This window comes from Podarcis raffonei, chromosome 17 (assembly GCF_027172205.1).
Source record: "Podarcis raffonei isolate rPodRaf1 chromosome 17, rPodRaf1.pri, whole genome shotgun sequence".
NCBI classification, from domain to species: Eukaryota; Metazoa; Chordata; class Lepidosauria; order Squamata; family Lacertidae; genus Podarcis; species Podarcis raffonei.
The window spans coordinates 27,774,297-27,801,759 of NC_070618.1; the positions used below are offsets into that span (position 1 = coordinate 27,774,297).

General features: G+C 43.8%; 1 long non-coding RNA gene across 1 annotated transcript in view; it reads left to right on the forward strand.

The window, feature by feature from the left end:
- Positions 1-368: 368 nt before the first annotated feature.
- LOC128405019 (uncharacterized) overlaps positions 369-27,463 on the forward strand; it is a 112,868-nt gene continuing 85,773 nt past the window's right edge. Inside the window, exon 1 of the long non-coding RNA XR_008328215.1 lies at positions 369-449. This is a non-coding gene — a long non-coding RNA (uncharacterized LOC128405019). The remainder of the gene's footprint in view (positions 450-27,463) is intronic.

A 27,463-nucleotide genomic window follows, 5' to 3' on the forward strand; every position in this document is an offset into this window, starting at 1 on the left:
AAGATATCTTTGATTTTATGGGTAAAGCAAGAAGAAAAAGGTTTTAAAGGATTTGAACAAGAATGAGCTGCTTTTTTAAAAAAAAAAGGAATGAAAAATAATGGGAGATAATTTCTAATGTTAACCATTTTGGGGGTCTCTAAGAATTATAATTAAGAAAATTAGCAATAGGGGACTAATATCGACTTGCCTTACAGAGTCATTGGAAAAACAATTACCATATTTTTTGCTCTATAAGACGCACTTTTTCCCTCCTAAAAAGTAAGGGGAAATGCGTGTGCATCTTATGGAGAGAATGTAGGCTGTGCAGCTATCCCAGAAGCCAGAACAGCAAGAGGGATCATTGCTTTCACTGTGCAGCAATCCCTCTTGCTGTTCTGGCTTCTGGGATTCAGAATATTTTTTTTCTTGTTTTCCTCCTCCAAAAACTAGGTGCGTCTTATGGTCTGGTGCATCTTATAGAGCGAAAAATACGGTATTTATTAATATTATGAAATGTTTTAAAGCCCCCTTCAACAAAGGACTCTGTGTACCTAATTTGGCTTTCTCCCTTCCCCCATTTTCTCCTCACAATGACCCCATGAGGTGGTCTCAACTGGGAGAGAATGACTGACCCATGATTCATGGCTGAGCAAGGATTTGAACTCAAGTCTTCCTGGTTCCCATCCAGCACAATGGCTTCAGTCTCACTGGCTCCCATGTAACATGGGGAGTACCTTGTACACTCTTCCGTGCGACATAACTGCCGAGGCATCTCTTAAAAGCTTTAAATTTCAACTGATTTTAATCTATACATATTCCTGCACAAACCCATGTATTTTTATTGCATTTATCTGTGTTGCTTATCTATACCCTGTTTTCCTGTGGTGAAACATTCTCAAGGTCGCTGACAACTCCAAGGTTGCAGGTTTGATTTGTAAGGGACAACTGCATAGCCCTATATAATCTCAAGGTCCCTTCCAACTCATGGATTCCATGAAAATTATACTGAATCACATGCTTGCACCTTGACGTGATTCCCAACATGCACGCCGTGTTTTGTCCTAAAGGGCCAGTCCTTGCATTCAGTGATTCAACACACCTGGACTCTATTGATTGCAAATGGGCCACACCCAGTCATATCAACAAGCTGTTTAGTTTCCGCAGCTAATGCAGTTTCCACAGGTAATAGCCAAAATAAACACTCTCAGGGCCCACATTACCAAACGCAGTGATTGTATCTTTACAGCTGTAACCACTCCCTCATTTGGAGACAGTGTCAGCTGATAACCTGTCCCACGTTCAGGTTATTTTAAATAATTAGAACAAAAAACGAAATGAAATAACACAGCAATGTGCAGACATATGCCTGCAGCTGAATTAGGCGTCTCAGTCCCTGGTGTCTACGTGCCAGCCAGGTTACTTGCAAGTTGCATTTTATCAAGGTTGTGCTAAAATTGTGCACCGAGGCAACTCACATTCTGTGCAAGAAAATCCCAATTAAAAGCTTATTTCTGTAAATGTTGATGATGATAATTTATTTATACCCCTCCCATATAAAAGTATATAAATCAAGCAAATGTATTAAATTTCTCTTATTTTGCATCATTCCTACGCCATGTTTCTATTTTCAATAATTTATTCTGGATTTACTGTTTCTGGGGAAGGGCAATTTGAGATTTCAGCAGACTTTACCGACTGGCCCCAATACACCTTCAAGCACCTTCATGATGTAAAGGGCTAGAAGCATGCCTTGTTTTTAAAAAATCAGAAAGCCGAATTCTGTACATGATACCACAGTCTCTAGGCTTGCAGCATTCATAGGCCTTTGCTCTCGTAATATACTAGAGCAGTGGCTCCCAAACTTTTTCCACCACAGACCACTTTAAAATTGCTGATGGTCTTAGTAGACCACTTTAATGATTTTTCAGCCTCCTATAGCAACTATAATGCACTGTGCTGGATGGTTTTGAATTGCCTTTTTATTGCTTATTTTATTTCCTATATTGCGATTTTACCATTTGCATTCCACAGACGTCAAACTTCAATACAATAAAATTCCATATAAGAAGTAAAAGGGGCAATGAAAGTACAATTAAAAATCAGAATGCATATTTAACGCAAACATGTGGCGGACCACCAAAAAGAAGCTCACATAGCGCTAGTGGCCCAGGAATGATAGCTCAGGAACTGCTGTACTAGAGGGCATTGTAATCTAAATTTGAGAAAAGGAGGAAAGAACTCAGCTGGTAGAGCACAAGGCTCTTAATCTCAGGGTTGTGAGTTTGAGACCCACATTGGCCAAATGACTCCTGCATTGCAGGGGCTTGGAAACATCCTGGGAGCCAATGTAGGTCTCTCAGAATATCCTCCACTAGTGGAAGTGCAACCCTATCCAGTTCTGGCAACTGAGCAATTTCTTGGATGTACACTAGTGGCCAAAATGGTGGAAACCTTTTGGGGAAAGTGTGTTTCTGAGGTTTGATGGCTCATAACACCATTTTTTTTTATTTGAGCAATACCATAAAATTATATATCAATGGAAAGCTACTGCATATCAACCTAAGCAAGTTGTGCTTCCTTTTTCTGGTTATTTTGCTATAATTTTTGATAGAGTACAGATAATTGAACAAACTTTGTTGCATTACATTCTTCGTTAAATTATCTTTCCATTGATAATTATGATTATGGTGTTATGGGCCATCAAACTTTGGAAGTACACTTTCCCCAAAAGGTTTCCACAATTTTAGCCTCCAGTGTACCTACAGTGGCTGTATACCTGAAGGAGCATCTCCACCCCCATCGTTCTACCTGGACACTGAGGTCCAGCTCCGAGGGCCTTCTGGTTGTTCCCTCCCTGCAAGAAGTGAGGTTACAGGGAACCAGACAGAGGGCCTTCTCAGTAGTGGCACCCACCCTGTGGAATGCCCTCCTATCAGATGTCAAAGAAATAAACAACTATCTGACTTTTAGAAGACATCTGAAGGCAGCCCTGTTTAGGGAAGCTTTTACTATTTGATGAATTATTGTATTTTAGTATTTTGCTGGAAGCCGCCCAGAGTGGCTCGGGAGGCCCAGCCAGATGGGTGGGGTATAAATAATAAATTTGTTGTTGTTGTTGTTGTTGTTGTTGTTGTTACAGAGGCTCTGCCTTGGCCTTTGCTCATCAAGATGTGAGAGCTAAGTGTCATCAGCCTACTGACAGCATCTTATCCCCAAATCTCATATCCACATACTACACCACAAAACACACACAGAGAGAGATATAATGTGTGTTTGTTTGTTTGTTTGTTTGTTTGTTTGTTTCAATAATATATTAACTGGAGGGAGATCATGGCTGTCATCCTGTGCATACTTACCTAACAGGAAGACCCTAAGACAGACCTGTTGGTACATCCATCTCAGTACCCTGGCTGGGGCTTCACACAGGGGCAGAAGTGGTTGATTGTGTGCAGGGGAATCCACTATGCTAGCTTCCCAACTGGTGGCTCACTCTTGTTTACCAGGAGTGGTGATGCGATGGGGAGGTAGGTGCGATGCCAGTGCAACAGAAGGGTCTCCAGTTTGGCTCTGCCAGTGCGCTACACTGTGCCAACTTTCTGATGCCTTGCCCCTCCATCTTTCCTGGTCAACGACAGTGACTCACCTGCTGTGAAGCTAGCACAGGGTCTCCCTTCCACCAGGTGAGCTACTTCAGAACAGTGGTCCCTCCCTGCTTTACCTGGAGATACTGGGGATGGACCTGGGAACTTATGCATTCAATGAAGAGACTTTGCCACGGGCCTACAGCTCTTCCTCAGTTGAACTTTCTTCGTAGAAAATGTGCATCGCATCAGGCTGCTTGAGGTGGTGTGTTTTTTCCTTGTTGCATGAGAAGCATATGGTAGGAAAAGATCCTTAACAGCTACGCAGTGCCTCTCTGCAAACCAATGTTCTTGTATTTCATAATTTCTAAGGGCTGTTTCATAAATTACAAAAAAGTGAGAGAGTGTGAGTCATCTGAATGCAAGGTTTTCATTCACCTATGGATTATGCAGCTTTCAAATTTTTGTTACTTGAATATAATTTCCACCACATTTTGTTGGTGGTGGTGGGAATTAACCCAATATAAACAGATCCAATTATATTTTAATCTTCTACCAGCCCTCGGCTTAGCCACCGTATGTCAGAAACGTAAGCCTTTCAAGCCCTGCCGATATTCCTGAAAGAAATAGTCTGCACAAGCCTAAGCAGGTTGAGTCAAAAGTCAATCCCACCATTTCCAGTTAGGTTTACTCCCTGGTAAAAATGGTTAAGAATTCAGCCTTAAACTTTGTCACATCCTGTTACAATGCAGAAATTGTTTCCCTTCAAGCAAAAGTATAAAACGGACCCCAAGAATGAAATCCAAGAGTAAAATGGCAAATCAAAGACAATATAAAAATAAGTACAAAAATGTTTCAAGGTGATTTGCTGCTATGCTCTCAGGCGGAACCTTTAGAATTTGTTGCTCCATAAATGACATTGTACACAGAAAAATCACACATTCCCAGCTATGTTTTGAAGGGACGGACACATTTGCTTAGGGCATTGGTGACAACGTAGTGTGCGCACACTCAGAGGATGACCTCCAAACCATCCTATATATCTTCACAGAAGCTTAAAGAAAGCTTGGCCTATTGCTTAACATCCAAAAAACCAAAGTGCTGCACCAACAAACACAAAACAACCCCTCCGCAGCGCCACAAATCCAACTTAATGGTGTAACATTGGAAAATGTCGATCATTTTTCCTACCTAGGCTGTTATCCTTCCACAAGGGCCAACATTTAAGCCGAAATCCAGTATCACCTGAGCTCTGCGAGTGCAGCTTTCTGTTCGGATGCTTGATTATTGTCTTCCAAAGCAACTGCTCAATTCCCAACTTAAGAATGGAAAGCATAATATGCCGGTGGACAACAAAAGAGGTTTAAGGCAATCTTTAGAAATGTAGTATAATCACCAACAACGGGGGAAAACTGGCCTGCAAGTGCTTCAGTTGGAGAATAGCCTTTACCAAAGATGTCATGGGTTCTGAAGACACTCAAACTCAGGACAAAAGGGAGAAACACCCTAAGAGGAAGGCATGCTTGGCAAATCCACACCATGATCAACTCCCACTTGAAAACCTATGTCCTCACTGTGGAAGGATGTGTGGATCCAGAATTGGCCTCCACAGTCATTTATGGACAAATTGCTAAGACCATATTCATGGAAGACAATCTTACTCGGCTACAAAGGATCACCAAAGAAGAAGAAGAAGAAGCCAATGGCCATAATCTCTTTCCGCTAGCCATGCTGCTGGGACTGCTGAGTGTGATAACCCAACAACATGTTTGGATTTGGATTTGATATCCTGCTTTATCACTACCCAAAGGAATCTCAAAGCGGCTAACATTCTCCTTTTCCTTCCTCCCCCATAACAAACACTCTGTGAGGTGAGTGAGGCTGAGAGACTTCAAAGAAGTGTGACTGGCCCAAGGTCACCCAGCAGCTGCATGTGGAGGAGCGGAGACGTGAACCCGGTTCCCCAGATTACGAATCTACTGCTCTTAACCACTACACCACACTGGCTCTCATGTGCACCCCTTAGAGACCTCAGCAATGAAGCAGCATGTAAAAGTCTTAAATAAGCAAACAACTAATACATCTGGAGGGCACTGTGTTGGTTATCTTTGGCTTAGGACATATTTACATTATTAATTTGTATCTGTTTTATTCCAGTTTTATTGCTACCATTTCTCACAAAGAATCCTGGACAGTCTTATCAGATGGTGGTTCTAAGGTTGTTGTACCCCTAAAACTACATATCCCAGAATTCTATAGAGATGCAGAAACTAAGAAGATACTTTAAATCTATAAAGTGCATGAACACACACACACACACACACCCTTGATGTCAGATTTTCTTTTTGTGACAATCTCCCGACAGAACTGGATTCCTGAGTAACAGTTCAGCAAAACAAACCATGTACCTGATATTTAATTATCTATTTATATATATTAAAAATACTTACATACTGCCAATTCATGAAAAATCTCAAGGTGGCGTACAAGAATATGGACAATAAATCATTAAACCCCACAAAACAATAGAAAATAATCATTAAAATGGCTAGCTCATGGAGAAAATTTAGACAGCTGCCTAGGCTTGTTGGCATAAAATAGTTTTCAAGAGATACCTGTACAGTGGTACCTCAGGTTAAGTACTTAATTCGTTCTGGAGGCCTGTTTTTAACCTGAAACTGTTCTTAACCTGAAGCACCACTTTAGGTAATGGGGCCTCCTGCTGCCGCCACGGCGCTGGAGCACGATTTCTGTTCTCATCCTGAAGCAAAGTTCTTAACCTGAAGCACTATTTCTGGGTTAGCGGAGTCTGTAACCTGAAGCGTATCTAACCTGAAGCATATGTAACCTGAGGTACCACTGTTTTCAGTACTGAGGTTGCCTGCCAAATTTCTCCTGGAAGAGTGCTCCACAACGATGCTAAGTGCTTAGCTTACAGTTGAAGCCTGTCTGGCCTCTGTAAAATAGGGAACAACTAACTGCTCCTCTGGGTCGTTTTATTGATCCAGCTGGGGTTTAATGGCTCAGTTGTTAAGATATCCCAGACTCAAGTTGTTCAGAGCTTTGTATATTACCACAATATAATACCTCATCTGAACGTGGGAGAGGGGAGGAGAAGGAGGAGATGTTGAGGGGGAAATTAGACTTTGGGAGGTCCATGATAATTCATTCTGGTTTTTTAGCAGGAAATTGAACTGATGTTGCCTCAAAGCAGGTGTTACCCCACACTTCCCGGTGCCTTTTCCCTGTCCCTTTCCTTCTCCCCAAAAGTCCAATATTTGGGGATAATGGGTTTGTTGTGTAAGACCTGCTGATCAACTATAATTGCCCAACATGTACTGTATTTTTTGCTCTATAAGACGCACCAGACCACAAGTTTTTGGAGGAGGAAAACAAGAAAAAAATATTCTGAATCTCAGAAGCCAGAACAGCAAGAGGGATCGCTGCGCAGTGAAAGCAGCAATCCCTCTTGCTGTTCTGGCTTCTGGGATAGCTGCGCAGCCTGCATTCGCTCCATAAGATGCACACACATTTCCCCTTACTTTTTAGGAGGGAAAAAGTGAGTCTTATAGAGCAAAAAATACAGTATTTGCCGGTGTGTGATTCAATCCCACCTGAAAACAGCGACAATATGGCACAGTTGATGCTGTGTTACCCATTTAGTTGTGTGTTCAACAACTAGCCACAAAAGTGGCCGTTTACAGCTAGTCTCCGAAGGAGCTCCATTTTTTGTTTCACTACCTTTCTAGTTCCTTTGTTTTTATACGAGTTTCCGTAACGGAAAGCCTTTATGGAGAGCTACTCTCAACTTGCACATAGGAATCACAGAAATCTCTTCCCAAATATTTTCGGTAACCTGTTGCTTAGTAAATGGATCTTTGGATTTAATGCAGTTAGAAAGGGACTGTAATTTAATTGAAGTCGAGATGCCTGGGCTTGTTTTAATTTCTACCCAGTGTTACTGGGAATTCAGGTGATACGGTTTCTTTGTGTGCCCAGGCAAATGTTTTGATACGAATGCCAACTTTAATCACAGGTAAATGCAAAAGGTGCTCAGATTCGATTCTCCTTTTAAACGGTTTACTGTATTCACAGCTCATCCGTGATAAAATCTTATTCTTACAACTTGGGCACTTCCAGATTGTCACTGGGAGATTGGCTCCCAGTACGTTTCCGAGCACAATTCAAAGTGTTGGTGCTGACCTTTAAAGCCCTAAACGGACTCGTTCCTGTATACCTGAAGGAGCGTCTCCACACCCATCGTTCTGCCTGGACACTGAGATCCAGCGCCGAGGGCCTTCTGGCGGTTCCCTCATTGCGAGAAGTAAGGTTACAGGGAACCAGACAGAGGGCCTTCTCGGTAGTGGCGCCCACCCTGTGGAACACCCTCCCTTCAGATGTGAAGGAAATAAGTAGCTATCCTATCTTTAAAAGACATCTGAAGGCAGCCCTGTTTAGGGAAGTTTTTAATATTTAACGCTGTATTGTTTTTAATATTTGTTTGGGAGCCACCCAGAGTGGCTGGGGAGACTCAGCCAGATTGGTGGGGTATAAATAATAAATTATTATTATTATTATTATTATTATTATTATTATTACTGTCTTGCAGATGGGATTCAATAATATGTTGCCATATCTGTGAATGCTTTAGTTGAAATTCCTGCATTGCATGGGGTTGGACTAAATGACCCCCAGGATCCCTTCCAAGTCTATAATTTTATGAATTCAGGTTGTGCAGCTGAAGTGAATCTGGCACTCTCATGAAACAGACCCACTCCGCACCAGGCAAACCTGGACTTTTTTGCGATATGAAAAGTTTATATTAACTTTAAAAGAAAAAAAATGCTGTCTGTATGTACCCTAGTAAAGGTAAAGGTACCCCTGCCCGTACGGGCCAGTCTTGACAGACTCTAGGGTTGTGCGCTCATCTCACTCTAGAGGCCGGGAGCCAGCGCTGTCCGCAGACACTTCCGGGTCACGTGGCCAGCGTGACAAAGCTACCCTGGCGAGGCAGAGCCGCACACGGAAACACCGTTTACCTTCCCGCTAGTAAGCGGTCCCTATTTATCTACTTGCACCCGGGGGTGCTTTCGAACTGCTAGGTTGGCAGGCGCTGGGACCGAGCAACGGGAGCGCACCCCGCCGCGGGGATTCGAACCGCCGACCATGCGATCGGCAAGTCCTAGGAGCTGAGGTTTTACCCACAGCGCCACCCGCGTCCCCTTGTATGTACCCTATCCTACCCCTATTTCTAGTGAATGTGCTTAAAGTTAACTAGGCTCTCTATCTATGAAGACTGGAGAATTTCATTTATAAAAGTCCACTATTAATCTTTCAGACCTATCTGGCTTTGGTACAAAAACATGCTAATGCAGGAACAAAAATAAAAGACATTCTGTGGACCAACCAGAACATAATAAGCTCCATTAAATTAATTAATTCAGAATGTATATTTGGCTTTTTAAAATTTGGGTATGGTGTGGCAAGATTTGATTTGCTATTAATTGGAACATTATTAAAGAAAAATGAATAAAAATTATTTTTTTAAAACCACATGCTAATGAAATCTGCTATCTAGAATCTCTTCAGCTCTTCTCTTTGAATACTGGCCCCAGATTTCTGTTTCTTTCAAAATAAAGTGTTGAAAGGGTTCTTTTTATCATATGTGATGTAGTAAGGTTAAAGCTTACTGGGAAATGGTATAGAATGAATTGAAAAAGATGTTTAAAATAGTGTTTGTAAAAAAACCCCAGAACCTTTGCTTTTGGGAATTATAGGAACAGAACTACCCAAACGATATAGAAATTTATTCATGTATGCGACTACAGTGGCAAGAAAGTTACTTGCCCAAAAATGGAAAGAAGAGGAAGTCTCAGCAAAAGAAGAATGGATACAAAAACTTATGGAATATGCAGAAATGGCAAAACGTACTGGAAAAATAAGAAATCAAGATAATAAACTTTTTATAAAAGAATGGAAATGGTTTATGGAATATTTACAAATAAACTGTAAACAGATAAGAACATTGGCAGGATTATTGTAATAACCTGCAGTTTTATAAGAGTATATATTTAAAACAGATCCATAAATGAGTAAATTAAGTTAATTTGGAATATACAGAAAATACTAAAAATAAATTTAAGGAACCGCAGAAAGAGCAAGGAGGAAGTCGAATTTTAAAAAGTTAAAGTGATTGTAAAATTACTGAAATGTATAAAATTTATAAAATCATGAATAATAATAAAAAATAAAGTGTTGAAAGGGTTATTTTTGGCTGATAGTAATTTCAGCAAACATCCCTTGCCTGCTTTGAGGAGCTGTGGGTGAAATGGAGAAACTGTGTTTTCCAGAATCTCATCTAATAATGCTTATAATTGAAATTGATCCCCAAACTTGGGACCAACTAGGTTTTGTAGTGAGATAAAGCAAAAATAGCCCCCTTAGAGCATCTCCCTTGACCTTAGGATGATGGGTGAGTAAATGATCATCATCTTCATCATCATCATCGCTTCAAGACTTGCTTCTCAGGATGCCTATAGACTCTTGCAGTGGGCTATTGTTTTGGAGTTCTTGTTGGTGCTGTTAATTTTGTTGTTATTGAGATTAATTTTGTATCTTTGTTAGGGTTTGTATCTTTATTACCGTATTAAGACGCACCAGACCACAAGACGCACCTAGGTTTTGGAGGAGTAAAACAAGAAAAAAAATATTCTGAATCACAGAAGCCAGAACAGCAAAAGGGATCGCTGCGCAGCGAAAGCAGCAATCCCTCTTGCTGTTCTGGCTTCTGGGATAGCTGCGCAGCCTGCATTCGCTCCATAAGACGCACACACATTTCCCCTTACTTTTTAGGAGGGAAAAAGTGAGTCTTCTAGAGCAAAAAATACGGTATATTATTATGAATTACATGAGGATTGTACTTCAGTCATTGAGACAATTCCCTGGAAGTCTCATTTCAATCAACTGAGTCAGAGTTCACACAGTCCATTTCAATGAATGTTTCTAAGATTGCAGCCTTCATTTTGATATCGCAGGTTTATTTTACTTGGGGTACGTTGAACAGTGGTGTGTATGCGTGCAGCCATCCTTGAGTGTCCTAACACATTATCCAAATCGGGATCTGAGTTTGCACATTGTTTCAATTGGTGTTATTTAAGGCTTTAGAGAACAAACCATACATTCTGTCTGTTTCGTTCGGGAAGGAACAGATCAATACGGTCCCTCTCATTAGCTCAATTTAAAAAAAGAGAGGGGGAAAGAGAGTTGCCAGTGTTGAGCCATTACGTCCACATTAAATCCTGAAGGGAAAAGATCAGGTGTCTTTCTTTTATGGCCACATAACAAAAAAGTTGGGGGCTGGGGAGGACAGACAGGCTTGCTTTATGTAGCAATGTCTTTTGTGCAAACTCTGTGTGAGCAATTGTACAAGGTGAAGTCTTTGGGTGAAACAGGATAGTGCCTTGAAATTCAAAGCAAAAAATACAGAGCCACTGTCGCTTGGCACCGTAATTAAATGAGTCTCTCAGCTCAAGAGGAAAGCTGGCCTTTCAGCTACCCAATCTCCCGCATGATAGTTTTGGAGATATTTCTGGTACCCTAAACAGTGGCCGATCGGCAAGATTGTAATTTAGGTCACGTCTACCTGCACTACCGATTTGATCTAGTTTTGCACTGGTTTAAGAAGAGGAGCTTGCTGGAGGCAGACAAGAGAGGGGGGTGGGAGAGAGGGGGGGAGAGAGATTTCCAGAGGATTGATAGTGGCGCAAAAGAATCATCTCCGGCTGTCTGCAATACACATGCCTTTTCCCCACTCAGCTGCCATCTTTGATCAAAGAAATGTCACAGGTTGTTGCGCTCCTTGAAACCTATCTAACCAGAGATTATAGCAGCAGAGAAGGACAAAAGAAATCAGTATGTGTGGACCCCACAACGGTGACTCTATTAAACTGCATTCCGTTCTCAGGGATGGTAAGTATTGTCTGCCTCCTCCTCTATGGCCATCAAAACCAGTTTCCAACTAGTGTCCTTCAGCCATCGTTGCAGATGCAAACTATAAGCTTTATCCTGTAAAACCTGATAAACCCAACCAAGCAGTATATGAATTTTGTGAAATAACAACAACAACAATTTAATAATAATAATAATAATAATAATAATAATAATAATAATAATAATAATATTTATTATTTATTATTTATTATTTATTATTTATTATTTATTATTTATTATTTATTATTTATTATTTATTATTTATTATTTATTATTTATTATTTATACACCGCCCATCTGGTTGGGTATCCCCAGCCACTCTGGGCAGCTTCCAACAAAATATTAAAGATATAAGAAGATTAATACAATTATCATCAGATATACTCCTGGTATTGAACACAATTATAAAATTTATAGAAAAGAAATTTAAAACTGATTTCCAATTAATCTCATTGTACTTTGTCTATCCATTACTTTATACCGCACAGTTAGATATTTCTTATATAATTTCTTTTTACCTCCCTACAAACTTAGATTTATACAATACAGGGATCAGTCTAATTCTGCCAAGAAGTTTCCTTTTATTTCATAGTTTTCTAAATATTCTTTAAAGATTCTCCAATCCTTATAGACTTCTTGTTTTGGTTGGCCTCTTACTCTTCCTGTCACTTTCGCAGCAGTAAAGTAAGCTATAAATATAGAGATTGGATATAGGGATACAGATATATGGATACTTCTGTATATATATATATATATATATATATATATATATATATATATATATATATTCAGAAACCCTGACTAACAGAAGCTCATTGCATCTTCAGTTTTGTACCACTTCCTCTGGGATGAATTAGTTTCATGTAGGGATGGTTGCTGATTACAATGCAAGCGAGTCTGCAGTTATCCCTTTGTGATGCTCTCACACATGACATTTTAAAATAACATAGTCCAGCTGTTCTCATACCATTTGCACATGTTGTTGATAATGACACAGGACAGAAACCTGAATAGTTGCATTTTCAAGGGACTTTGCAGTCGAGAAAATGCAGGCACTACGTTCAACTTCCAGGCTCGGGAAAAGCAAATTAAGCAACTGTCACCTGCGCAGAACAGAAAGGTTCCAACAGGACAATAACCACATGTATTTATCTATGTGCAGTGCAGTCCCACAACTGCACATATAAATATCAGTTGCCCCTCCAACGGCTGCTGTTTGAATTTTTCCTCACGTGTACATTAAGAGCAAAGGCACATGCAACTTTACACCGGAGGTGCCCCGCGGTGTTCAAGTGCATGCATTTACATGCACAAGCACTAAGCTCAAGATACATCTGCTTCCTTTCAAAAATTTCATGTCTAGGGAGGCTCAGGGAGTGGGAGGTGCTAGCAACATTTTAAGGGGCCTTCCCAAAGATCTTTCCCCAAAGCAAAGTCAGGGACAGGAGCCCCAAGCCTGGCAAATAGACACCTGTGGTTCTTTGGTCCATGCGTAGGCAAACTAAGGCCCGGGGGCTGGATCCGGCCCAATCGCCTTCTAAATCCTGGCCCACGGACAGTCCAGGAATCAGTGTGTTTTTATATGAGTAGAATGTGTCCTTTTATTTAAAATGCATCTCTGGGTTATTTGTGGAGCATAGGAATTGGTTCATTTTTTCTTCTTCAAAATATAGTCTGGCCCCCCACAAAGTCTGAGGGACAGTGGACTGGCCCCCTGCTGAAAAAGCTTGCTGACCCCTGTCCTAAAGTCAATTTTTCATGCCTGCAATATGGGCAGGGCGGGCGGAGGGTGGAAACCCCCTACTCCCCATCCCAATGTCCCAATCTGGATCAGACCCTTTGCATTGCCTATTTGTGGAAGAAAATTCTGACACTCAAGAATAAACCAGGTGATCAAAGTAATCCTGTATAGTTTGACCCTCATCCTCTTGCCTGAAGGGAAATTATGTGGAGCTAAATGGAGCATAGCCATTTCTCCTTGGCATGGAAACCGAAGTGCAAGGAACAGCCACACAGGTCAGGAAAAGCACCAGGAGAGGTCACTTCTATCTCTCAATGACAGACTCCTACCTCGACAGAGAAAGAACAGTTTAATTGTGCACCAGTAAAATGTGCACCACTAATATCCATTTTTAGAGGGACGCGGGTGGCGCTGTGGGTTAAACCACAGAGCCTAGGACTTGCCTCAGAAGGTCGGCGGTTCGAATCCCCATGACAGGGTGAGCTCCTGTTGCTCGGTCCCTGCTCCTGCCCACCTAGCAGTTCGAAAGCACGTCAAAGTGCAAGTAGATAAATAGGTACAGCTCTGGCGGAAAGGTAAACGGCGTTTCTGTGTGCTGCTCTGGTTCACCAGAAGTGGCTTAGTCATGCTGGCCACGTGACCTGGAAGCTGTATGCTGGCTCCCTCGGCCAGTAAAGCGAGATGAGTGCCACAACCCCAGAGTCGTCCGCGGCTGGACCTAACGGTCAGGGGTCCCTTTACCTTTAATATCCATTTTTATCCCCAATTGGGCCTCCTGAATGCCACTTTCACCCCTCCATGAGCAGAACAGAAGGTTATACCAACTTGGCGTCATAAGATCCGGGACACACAAAAGAACATGAGAGGAAAGATGCATAGCAGACTCTGCCCTTACCTTTGTGCTGTCCTTATCGTGCCTCGAACTTCAAGTGAGCCTTATCAACACACCTGCATGTACACTACCCTTCCTTCCCTCTCCCCTGCTCCCTAGCTATCAAAGTGTTTTAAGAAGCCAAGTTCAGGTGAGTTGAGTAAATTTTAAATGTCAAGGAACAGGATCTCCCAGGAGAAAAGTTATGGGGTTTCCCCCCTGCAGGACACGCAATCTTTACTAACCCCATTTTGTAGTTATTCTAAGCTAATTGGGGCAAGGTATAGAAATGGATGAGGGGAAAACCCAACCCTACGGGCATTACTTTCCTTCCCTCTTTCTCCCCCCATTTCTCTCCCCTCACCCAACTTTCCGTCCATAGAAATATCTACGTAGGTAGAGCACAATGCAAAATACCACCTGAAGTGACTCATATCCTGGGTTGGCGGGGCACACCTCGCTTTACACCCACAGTCACGTTAATAATGTCAAATTCTGTGACAGGTTCCGGGCACTTTACACTTGAGAAGAAATTGGGGTGTTCTGTGCTAATGTGTAAATTGGCCAAGTGTTCTGAGAGAGGTAGAGGGATTTGGTGTGTCAGGTTTCACCAGGTCCATTTTCCTTTCCAGTTTAAAGTAGTTCCTCCACAGTCTTCCTTTGAGGTTCTTTTTTTTAAAAAAAGGAAAAGACAGATCCTAGATTTCATTACAAGGATCTGCTCACATACCATGGGGGTGGTTCTACTGAGCTCAGGAACATTGTTTGCAGGATTTAGCATTTAGGTTTCACACCAAATGTAACTGAGACCACATAACACCGGTCCTGAAAGACCTACATTGGCTCCCAGGACGTTTCCGAGCACAAATCAAAGTGTTGGTGCTGACCTTGAAAGCCCTAAATGGCCTCAGCCCAGTATACCTGAAGGAGTGTCTCCACCCCCATTGTTCAGCCGGGACACTGAGGTCCAGCTCCAAGGGCCTACTGGAGGTTCCCTCACCGTGAGAAGTGAGGTTACAGGGAATCAGGTAGAGGGCCTTCTCGGTGGTGGCGCCTGCCCTGTGGAACACCTCCCATCAGATGTCAAGGAAATAAAGAACTATCTGACTTTTAGAAGACATCTGAAGGTAGCCCTGTTTAGGAAAGTTTTTAATGTTTGATGTATTTATCGTGTTTTTAATATTCTTTTGGGAGTCGCCCAGAGTGGTTGGGGAAACCCAGCTGGATGGGCGGGGTATGTATGTATGTATGTATGTATGTATGTATGTATGTATGTATAAATAAATAAATATATATTAAGGCAGTCATGGGACACCTTTGGCCATCCAGGTTTTTGCTGAACCATGACCCCCGTCATCCCTGACCATTGGTCATGCTGGCTGAGTTGCGGATCAACCTGAATGAAAGAGAAGTAACCGCTCTTAGTTTGAAATCTGTCTCCCAAATGGGGGGAAAACTGGGCAACGGTTTCTGATAACGACTATCTTCCTAATTTGGGGAGCCCGGCTTTTATAGACAATTGATAGCTATTTATATGCTGTTATTTTGAGACCTTAATTCATACTGAACCTCTAACAAGAAGGTTTAAGCCTCAGTCTACCGTCTAGACTTCCAAAATGATCTGTGGCTGAAGAAAATTGCATAAATATAAGATCTTAGATAGTAATTATTCTCTTTTCCCCTTTCCTTGGTCAGAAAGCAGTTTCAGGATGGCAATTCTGATAAAGACTCTCCTCCCTGAAAGAGAGGGGAGTGGTTGTGGGCGGGAGCCCGAGCACCGCCCAGCAGGGGGCGTTGCCCCCTGCCTCCAGCTCACCTGGCTGGCACTCACGCCCCCCCGATGGCCACCCAACCAGGTGCCGTGGAGGGGGCGTGTTCAGCAGCCTTTTGCTGCAGTGCCAGCCTCTCCCTGGCCTCATTCTTCATCAGCGTCCCATCGCAAAGTCCTTCTGGGTCTAGCATTTTCTCCAATTTAGCTTTCTCCTCTCCTCAACCTCTTGTCTATCCATCCAGACAGAAGTGCAGCATCCTATCTTTGGAAGGGTTTCTCAGAGGGTTTCAGAATCCCGGTAGTGGCTCCTTAACCGCGAAGGACTCTCCTAATCAGAAGTCAGTAAGGGAAAGGACATTCGCCTCACCCCACGGGTAGCTAGCCCCACCCCTGGGTGCACACCACATGTGCCACTCCGGGTGCCAGAGCAGCTAGCTCCGCCTCTGGAGTCACACTATGGCATACAGCTAATTGGGATGAACCCAACAGGGCCGCCACTTAGCCCCTGCTTGGTCTCCAGGACAGAGGCACCCCTTCCCAGACCCACCCCCCTTTTTGTGATAATTAGGCAACCAAATGTATCATCCCATAACACCTCATACAGGAATTATTTTTTCCTGGGGAACCTGCCTTTTCCGCCCAGATCAACTACAAGAGCAAGACCACAGCTTTAACAAAATGACAGCCCAAGCAGGAAGACACATGGGAGCAATGGTACTGCTTTGAAGTGTTCCAGATCCATTTCCTGTTCTCCCAATGAGCAGGGCAGCTGTGGACAAAATTGCAAAGAAGTACAATACTGATTTAGTCCTTAGTCCTAGAATCTAGTAAGCCTTTAAGCCCAACAGTCGGAATCGCATAATTTCAATGCTTTAACCATATTAGGGAACATGTATAGTTAGTAAACAAATTGCTAGTTTTGTGAGAAATAACACTTCACTGAAGTGGATAATGCTTTGGCCAAGAGCTCACCTTTGGGAATCTTCTAGAACATGTTGCATATGTAGCAGTTCTGTCTAGCTACAGTGAAACTGAAACCTGACATTTACAGTATCAGATAGAATTGTTCTGGAATGTCCTGGCTGTGTCTGTTGTACAACAGTTTTGGAAATCTGTAGGAGAGTATCCCACCAATCTCTTGTCATACTAACAATCTTGTTATCAACTAACAATCAAAAATGCTAAAATTTTAGCTACATTGGCAACAGGATGTTGGCTAGAAGCAACTGGTTTTCTGAAGCTAAAACGTACAATTTTGTTCTAGGAGTTACTTGATCACAATATAGAACTATTTGTTTATTCCTTATGAGTTTTACACATGATGAAAATGTATACTCAAGCAGATATTCTTATAATCACTGTACTATACTATGATACAGTGCATAATGAACATCCACATTCAGTTAGTCTGTGTGCCTCACGTACTTGGGCATAGAGCTGGACACAGTTGCCCAATCATCCCGCTTACCTAAGGAGAAGATTGACACCCTTAAGGAAATAATTCATACTACCCTTGCACTAACAAAAATCACCCTCAGACAGATACAATCCCTGTTAGGTCATTTCAATTTTGCTTGTAGAGTGGTTTTCCCCGCCTAGCCAGGCTTTCAGTGGGTCTCAAGCACCCACACCACAGGTTCCGTCTTCCAAAGACAGTTAAGGCCGACCTAGAGGTTTGGGTGACATTTTTGGAACACTACAATGGAGTATCCCTATGGCAGGATGTTCTTAACTTGTCCTCAGATTTTCAGGTCCATTCAGATGCGGCGGGGTCCCTGGGCTTTGGCTTGTATTTCAGGGACCGATGGGGCGCGCAACGTTGGCCAACGGGGTGGCAGGGCAAGGGCATCACGTGGGATCTCACTTTTCTCGAGTTTATTCCAATAGTAGTGGCCGTGCATATCTGGACGGAGGAGTTTCGAAATCGCCGGGTGTGCTTCAGAACCGACAACCTGGCAGTGGTGAACATACTGGCGAGACAGTCATCCCGATCTGCAAGGGTCTCCTCCCTTCTGCGATGTCTCGCTTCCGGTCGCTGGCACCTGGAGCACAGCTGTTGCCCAAACCCTCTCCGGAGCACCTGTGGAACGTTGGAGACGCAAAGTGATTAAGGGAGTATTAGTGTCTGTCGCACCCTCCACTCTCAGGTCTTACAAGAGGGCCTGGTGCGATTTCTTGGGCTTCAGGTCTGGGACATCTGGGCTTTCGCCTAACGTGCCGCCCACCACTGACTACGTTCTGCAATACCTTTCACACCTCGATGACTTAGGACGTGCGCCTAAAACCTTAAAATACATGCCATTAGCTGCCATTAGCTTCTTCGCTAGGGCCACGTTCTCCTCCGATCCATGCAGTGACTTCCTGATCCGCAGAGCTATCGAGGGCTGGGGCAGGTTACGCGGGATCTCACCTTTCTAGAGTTCTTTCCAATAGTGGTGGCCGTTCACATCTGGACGGAAGAGTTTCGAGATCACCGCGTGTGCTTCAGGACCGACAACCTGGCGGTGGTGAACATTCTAGCCAGGCAGTCATCTCGGTCTGAGTGGGTCTCCTCCCTTCTGCGGGCGTTCGTCCTCCGGTGCCTTGAGTACAACATAATATTTTCAGCCAAATTCTTACCCGGAGCCAATAATGACATAGCCGATGCCTTGTCTCGATTTCAGATACCTCGCTTCCGGTCGCTTGCACCTGGAGCACAACTGTTGCCCGAACCCTTTCCGGAGTACCTGTGGAACGTTGGAGACGCAAAGTGATACAGGGAGTATTAGCGTCCGTGGCACCTTCCACTCTCAGGTCCTACAAGAAGGCCTGGTGTGATTTCCTTGGTTTCAGGTCTGGGTTATCTGGGCTCTCACATAACGTACCTCCTACCACTGACGATGTCTTGCAGTACCTTTCCCATCTCGATGATCTGGGACGTGCTCCTAAACCTTAAAGATTCACGTAGCCGCCATCAGCTTCTTTTCAAAAGCTACATTTGCTCATGACCCGTGTAGTGACTTCTTGATCCGTAGAGCCATTGAGGGTTGGGGCAGGTTGCAACCTCCCAGGGCCGAGAGCCGTAAGCCGATTTCTTACGGGTTGTTATCTCAGATACGCATAAAACTCAGGTCAATTTGCTGGTCCAGGTTCGAGGCACGTCTCTTTTCCGTAGCATACGCTATCGCCTTTTTTTGGTGCGCTCGGAGTTGGTGAGGTGGTGTTTGAAGTTGGTGCACGAGGTTCAACACGCGGCCTCCTGTGCGAGGACGTGCAGTTGTCCGAAACTACCGTGACAGTGCGTCTACGTCAGTCCAAGACTGATCAGGCGGGTAAGGGTGTCCTAGTTAAGCTCACGGCGTCGGCACAGCAGGGCCCATGCCCGGTAAAGGACACTAGGAGGTACCTCTACCTCAGACCGCCCGGCCCGGGTCCGTTTCTGGTCCACGAAGATGGGTCACCCTTGTTGAGGCACCAATTCACCAGAGTGCTTCGCAAGGCTGTTGAGGCTTGTGGTCTATCCTCCCAGGAGTACGCTGCGCACTCCTTTAGAATTGGCGCCGCAACCACGGCTGCGCACCTGGGGTTACCGGCGGACAGGATCAAAGAGATGGGCCGGTGGAAATCCAATGCTTATAAGTCTTATATTCGCTAGTATGCGACCTGCCGCTTTACCCTACTTACCCGCCTTTTCTTTCTGTCTTTTACCCCCAGTTATGCTCAGAAGAAGCGTGTGGATTTGCGGCCACAGTATAGTTCATTGGGCCCGCGTACAAGCGGTGAGATGCGGTCTTGCATCCAATCTTGGCCTTCCACATGGTGTTTGAGTTTCCTGGTTTTCGAGAAGAGGCATGCGTTGGGAGGAGCTGATGCCATTGCTGTGGGAGAAAGTAGCCAAGTTCGGCCCTCCCGACATCCTTGTGATTCATTTGGGGGAGAATGACCTTGCTAACAGAAGGAGTGTGGACTTGTTGTGGAGCATAAAAAGAGACTTGAATGCATTTGCAGCCTTGTGTCCCAGAACGACGGTGTTCTGGTCCTCCTTCCTGAAAAGAACTGTTTGGCGCGGTGCGCAAAGCTGTATGGCCATTGAAAGAACCAGGAAACTCGTAAACCGGGCGGTAGCCCGTTGAGTGCGCTTTATGTATGGCCAAGTCATTTATCATGACCGTATCCGGATCGGCGACCAAGCTTTATACCGGAATGACGGTGTCCACCTATCGGATTTGGGGAACGACATTTAGTTAGCTAGTGTCATCAAAGTATCTGGGATTGGTTGCAGCTTTGAGGGTATTGGCGGCGAGCCTTTGGCTCGGGTGGCGGTTAGGCATTGGAATAATGTGTTGTGTGTCGAAGTGCTAGGTGTGGCCATCGCCTATGCCTTCAATTTTTAGGGGTATTCCGTTAAAGGAATCTGGCGGTCGTGTATTCTGTCCGATGCCTGCTTGGCGGGAGGCCATGGCACGACCCTCGGTGACAGCAGGGGTGAGCCTATAGTTGGATTAGCATCAACAGGCTCCACCTACTGGTGAATAAACCCACTTGTTTCGATCCAATGCCTAAGCCAATACCTTTTCATTGCTGTAATCAATAAAGTTGTGGCCTTTTCTAGCCCATCAACCTTATATCACTTGTCCTTGTGTCTTCATTTCACTTCGCGGGGGTCGGGTCCTCGAACCACAAGTTATACTCACTGTCTTATAATAACACAACTCAAGGGCTGTGGGATTTAATGCTATGGTAAGTCACACAGTGTGGGGACAGCCTCACGTTACATAAATAAACAGGAAAAGTGAGTGATGTTCATGAGTTTTCTCAAGTCCCATTAAGAAAGTGCTTTCCCTCCTAAAGATGTAGTTGTGGCTTGCGCAGGTAAAACAGCACACAAGTAAGTATTTATGGCATATTGGACATTTAATGTAAAGGTGAGGTGTGAATGTTTTTTCTCCTACAGAGAAACAGCTCAAGGCATCTTGTAGCCTGAGGCAGAGTAGCAAAGCCAGCCAGGTTTGGGGGGCACTTGGGGCAGAAAATCCCACAAGCAGTAAAATATACATCAAGTAAAAACACAGTAAGCAGCTGTGGTTTAATGCTGGACCATCTCCTGATGCCAGCCAGGGTCTACAGTACTAAGCCAGAATAATCAACCGTCAAACTTAGCATAAGGCGGTTTTCTATGTTTCCTAGCAACCCAAATGTGGTGCCTGGGGTGGCTGGCCTTTCACACACACACACACACACACACACACACACACACACACACACACTATTCACCTGTGCTTCTGGACCTCACTGAGTAATTTATTTGTATCTCCAGAGGGTTTATTCGGCAACCATGTAAAAAGCAGGTCCTTCAGATAGTTGTAACTACATAGCACCGTCGTTTCGGGCCTAGGAGTAGAAAAGTGTTATCACCATACTAACCATGATCCCCCTGTCCCCATTACATCCTATTAGGGATGCAGGTGGTGCTGTGGTCTAAACCACTGAGCCTCTTGGGCTTGCCGATCGGAGGGTCGGCAGTTCGAATCCCCGCGACGGGGTGAGCTCCCGTTGCTCTGTCCCTGCTCCTGCCAGCCTAGCAGTTCAAAAGCATGCCAGGGCAAGTAAATAAATAAGTATCGCTGCGGCGTGAAGATAAACGGCGTTTCTGTGCACCCTGGTTTCCTTCATGGTGTTCCATTGCGCCAGAAGCGGTTTAGTCATGCTGGCCACATGACTCAGAAAGCTTTCTGAGGACAAAGGTCGGCTCAGCCTCAGCCTGAAAGCAAGATGAGCGCCACAACCCCAGAGTTGAATTCGACTGGACATAAACATCCAGGAGTCCTTTACCTACATCCTATTATTCCCTAATATTCATTATGCCCTTTTGAAAGCAGCAATATAGTTCTGCCCCAACTGGGTGAAACATTTCACTTTGCAACTCTACCACCTCATTCTGGGTAAAGGTAAAGGTAAAGGGACCCCTGACGGTTAGGTCCATTCGCGGACGACGCTGGGGTTGTGGCGCTCATCTCACTTTACTGGCTGAGGGAGCCGGCGCACAGCTTCTGGGTCATGTGGCCAGCATGACTAAGCCGCTTCTGGCGAACCAGAGCAGTGCACGGAAACGCTGTTTACCTTCCCCCCCGAGCAGTACCTATTTATCTACTTGCACTTTGATGGGCTTTCGAACTGCTAGGTTGGCAGGAGCAGGGACCAAGCAACGGGAGCTCACCCCATCATGGGGATTTGAACGCCAACCTTTTGATCTGCAAGTCCTAGGCTCTGTGGTTTAACCCACAGCGCCACCCGCATCCCTTCTGTATGTGTAGACCAGACCTAAATCTTCTTGGGATATTGGGGAACCCATAATGATATTTCCCTACATGCCAAGAGGTGTTTTTTTGTTTTGCTTTTTAAAGAGCAAGAGAAGGATTCAAATGTGTTGTGCCCACTCCACCAACACTCTGAAATGGTACAGTCCTGGGAAGTCTTCCCTTCCCTAATTAGTGTGTGAGTAGATTTGACTAACAAATTGAACGGCACAAATCCTCTCCTTCTTCCTCTCTGCCTACGCCAAGTACAGGAGATACACCATCATATAAATCTCTCATCACCTGAAATGCTTTTCAAGTCTTCTCATTTGATGGGTGTTGTCATTTTATTCCGAACACTGTGAGCCTTAAGAGTTTGTATTAATTGTCTGAAAGGTAATGAGTGTGCCGTTTTACTGTTGGCATGGCGGCTGACGAGGGAGACTTCATCAAGAGGGGTTGAGTCATTTTTTTGGGGGGGGGATAGATTTACATTGAGCAATTAACTACTCTTTGACCCACTTTCTCGTTTCTTAAGTGCTGGCGCTTGGCTGCAGGGAGGTGAAAAAACAAAGAGATAAGGAAACAGCCCCCACAGTGTGAGCAGGCTTCCAAAAAAAGAGAACAGCAGCTTCTTTCTAAAAATGAAAAGGAAATTGTTTTGTTTAGTTTTGTCTCTGATGTTTTTGATCTGTTTTATATTCGTTTTATATTTTTCTTTTGCAGGCCATCTTGGAAATCTAGATTAATAAAATTATTGGGGGGAGGGGAGAGGAAATTTGGTTGTGGCTGGGTGGAAAGGAAAATGTATTTCATTACTGTTATGTACTGAAGTTCTCACCCTGGGCCAGCAGGGGGATACTGTAGATAGTTATGCAAATAAGGGATCGAAAGTGACGTTCAGTGATTGGATAGTTTTAGAAAATTGTTACAGTTACGTTGTACTGGAGCTCTATATAAGCAGGCTGACTGAACCCTTCAGTTCAGTTCAGTTCAGTTCTGTTCTGGCCTGTGAATAAACAAGAGCTGTTTGAAGAATCGCTGTGTCGTCTGATATGTTTACCCACAACTTAACAATTACTCTTAGCATCCTGGTAGTATCCGTAGCAGGCAGGGAATACTACCCCCAAACGAGGTAGCAACAACCCAAGAAGGGAGTATACAGGAATGACCTAAGGACCGGACAGCTGCTAGGGCTCAGCACTATTTGCATGCATGTGTGAAAGGGAGTAGAGCTTTGGAGAAGCCTGCCAAGTAATCATAATCATAATCATTTTTTATTTGTATCCCGCCCTCCCTGGCCAAGTCCAGGCTCAGAGAGGCTAACTTCATAAATGTGGCCCAGGAGCCACGTACCCATGGGACCGCCTCTCCTGGTATGCCCCGCAGAGGACCTTAAGCTCTACAAATGACAACATTTTGGAGGTCCCAAGTCGCAAGGTGGTCTCAACTAGGGCCAGGGCCTTTTCAGTAGTGGCCCCAACTTGGTGGAACGCTCTGTCACAACTAGACTAGGGCCCTGCAGGTCTTGACATCTTTCCGCAGGAACTGCAAGACAGAGCTGTTCCGCCTAGCCTTTGGTTTGGACTCAGTCTGACCCTTATGTTTCCCTCCCCTTATGGTTTTGATCTATGGGCTATTTTTAAAATGAAGCTGCATTTTAAATTGCATTTTAACCTGTATTTTAAATTGTTTGTTCTCTCCAGACAAGATATCTACTATTTCTCTTTTTATGTCTACTCATCCTATAAATAGTTCCTGCATGAATAAAGCCTTTTAACTCTAGAAACTTTAAGTGACTGTTCCAATCTAATTCGCCCACGCTGAAAGGTCTTCTAACACAAATAACCTTGAATGAGGGAGCGCATGTGACACCCTGATAGCTTTAGGAACACATGTCATCCTGCAAGTGCATCTGGAGGAACCCAAAAGCTGTTGATGGCACTACAAGCAGGATCTTTGCAGCTTAAGGCACAGGTTGTTAGAGTGATAATAGAAAATGCAAGGTGAGGTTTTGTGATAAATCAAAAGTAGCTGAGTAAACTTCAGTGTTGGAACCTCTCCTCTCCTCTCCTCTCTCTCTCTCTCTCTCTCTCTTTCTTTCTTTCTTTCTTTCTTTCTTTCTTTCTTTCTTGAAATACATTACGTCCTGTTAATTTTTTGGTTTTTAATCAAATCTACCATCATGCCATCTTAGACAGTGTTTTGCTTTTTGTGGTCTGGACATTTAAACATGTTGCTTAAATATTAAATATTATTATACACAGGTAAGCGGTTTCATGATTTCTGCCTAAATGTTAAAGATAGTATCTTTCACAAGATAACAATCAGGGAAATGAGCACGCTAGTACTATGCTTTCCCCTTCATGGATCACTGCCTTGCCGTGGCGAAGGGGCTTGAAGAACTCAGAGAAGCTATGAACTATGCCGAGCAGGGCACCCAAGATGAACAGGTCATAGTGGAGAGTTTTGACCAAACGTGATCCACCTGGAGGAGGAACCGGCAAGCCACTCCAGTATCCCTGCCAAGAAAACTCCATGGACAAAGACAACAGGCATATAAAAGTTATGATGCTGGAAGATGAGCCCCTCAGGTCGGAAGGCGTCCAACATGCTACTGGGGAAGAGCGGAGGACAAGTACAAGTAGATCCAGAGCTGATGAAGCGGCTGGGCCAAAGCCGAAAGGACGCTCAGTTGCAGATATGCCTGGAAGCGAAAGGAAAGTCCAATGCTGTAAAGAAAAATATTGCATAGGAACCTGGAATGTAAGAACCATGAACCTGGGTAAGTTGGAGGTGGTCAAAAATGAGATGGCAAGAATAAATATTGACATCCTGGGCATCAGTGAACTAAAATGGATGGGAATGGGTGAATTCAGTTCGGATGACCATCATATCTACTACTGTGGGCAAGAAACCCGTAAAAGAAATGGAGTGGCCCTCATAGTCAACAAAAGAGTGGCGAAAGCTGTACTGGGATGCAATCTCAAAAATGATAGAATGATCTCGATACGAATCCAAGGCAGACCTTTTAACATCACAGTAATCCAAGTTTATGCACCAACTACTGGTGCTGAAGAAACTGAAATAGACCAATTCTATGAAGACTTACAACACCTTATAGAAGTGACACCAAAGAAGGATGTTCTTCTCATTATAGGGGATTGGAATGCTAAAGTAGGGAGTCAAGAGATAAAAGGAACAACTGGCAAGTTTGGCCTTGGAGATCAAAACGAAGCAGGGCAAAGGCTAATAGAGTTCTGTCAAGAGAACAAGCTGGTCATCACAAACACGCTTTTCCAACAACACAAGAGACGACTCTACACATGGACATCACCAGATGGGCAGCATCGAAATCAGATTGATTATATTCTCTGCAGCTAAAGATGGAGAAGCTCTATACAGTTAGCAAAAACAAGACCTGGAGCTGACTGTGGCTCAGATCATCAGCTTCTTATAGCAAAATTCAAGCTTAAACTGAAGAAAGTAGGAAAAACCACTGGGCCGGTAAGATACAATCTAAGTCAAATCCCTTATGAATACACAGTGGAAGTGAGGAACAGGTTTAAGGATTTAGATTTGGTGGACAGAGTGCCTGAAGAACTATGGATGGAGGCTCGTAACATTATACAGGAGGCAGCAACGAAAACCATCCCAAGGAAATGCAAGAAAGCAAAGTGGCTGTCCAATGAGGCCTTACAAATAGCAGGGGAGAGAAGGCAAGCAAAATGCGAGGGAGATAGTGATAGATACAGGAAATTGAATGCAGATTTCCAAAGAATAGCAAGGAGAGACAAGAAGACCTTCTTAAACGAGCAATGCAAAGAAATAGAGGAAAGCAATAGAATGGGAAGAACCAGAGATCTGTTCAAGAAAATTGGAGATATGAAAGGAACATTTCGTACAAAGATTTCCATAATAAAGGACAAAAGTGGAAAGGACCTAACAGAAGCAGAAGACATCAAGAAGAGGTGGCAAGAATACACAGAGGAATTATACCAGAAAGAAATGGATGTCTCGTATACCCCAGGTAGTGTAGTTGCTGACCTTGAGCCAGACATCCTGGAGAGTGAAGTCAAATGGGCCTTAGAAAGCACTGCAAATAACAAGGCCAGTGGAAGTGATGGTATTCCAGCTGAACTATTTAAAATTTTAAAAGATGATGCTGTTAAGGTGCTACACTCAATATGCCAGCAAGTTTGGAAAACTCAGCAGTGGCCAGAAGATTGGAGAAGATCAGTCTACATCCCAGTCCCAAAGAAGGGCAGTGCCAAAGAGTGCTCCAACTACCGCACAATTGCACTCATTTCACACGCTAGCAAGGTTATGCTTAAAATTCTACAAGGAAGGCTCAAGCAGTATGTGGACTGAGAACTCCCAGAAGTGCAAGCTGGATTTAGAAGAGGCAGAGGAACCAGAGACCAAATTGCAAACATGCGCTGGATTATGGAGAAAGCTAGAGAGTTCCAGAAAGACATCTACTTCTGCTTCATTGACTATGCAAAAGCCTTTGACTGTGTCGACCACGGCAAACTATGGCAAGTTCTTAAAGAAATGGGAGTGCCTGATCACCTCATCTGTCTCCTGAGAAATCTCTATGTGGGACAAGAAGCTACAGTTAGAACGGGATATGGAACAACTGATTGGTTCAAAATTGGAAAAGGAGTACGACAAGGCTGTATTTTGTCTCCCTGCTTATTTAACTTATATGCAGAATTCATCATGTGAAAGGCTGGGCTGGATGAATCCCTAGCCGGAATTAAGATTGCCGGAAGAAATATCAACAACCTCAGATATGCAGATCACACAACCTTGATGGCAGAAAGTGAGGAGGAATTAAAGAACCTTTTAATGAGGGTGAAAGAGGAGAGCACAAAATATGGCCTGAAGCTCAACATCAAAAAAACCGAAGATCATGGCCACTGGTCACATCACCTCCTGGCAAATAGAAGGGGAAGAAATGGAGGCAGTGAGAGATTTTACTTTCTTGGGCTCCATGATCACTGCAGATGGTGACAGCAGTCACGAAATTAAAAGACGCCTGCTTCTTGGAAGAAGGGCAATGACAGGCCTAGACAGCATCTTGAGAAGTAAAGACATCACCTTGCCAACAAAGGTTCATATAGTTAAAGCTATTGTTTTCCCAGTAGTGATGTATGGAAGTGAGAGCTGGACCATAAAGAAGGCTGATCGCCGAAGAATTGATGCTTTTGAATTATGGTGCTGGAGGAGACTCTTGAGAGTCCCATGGAC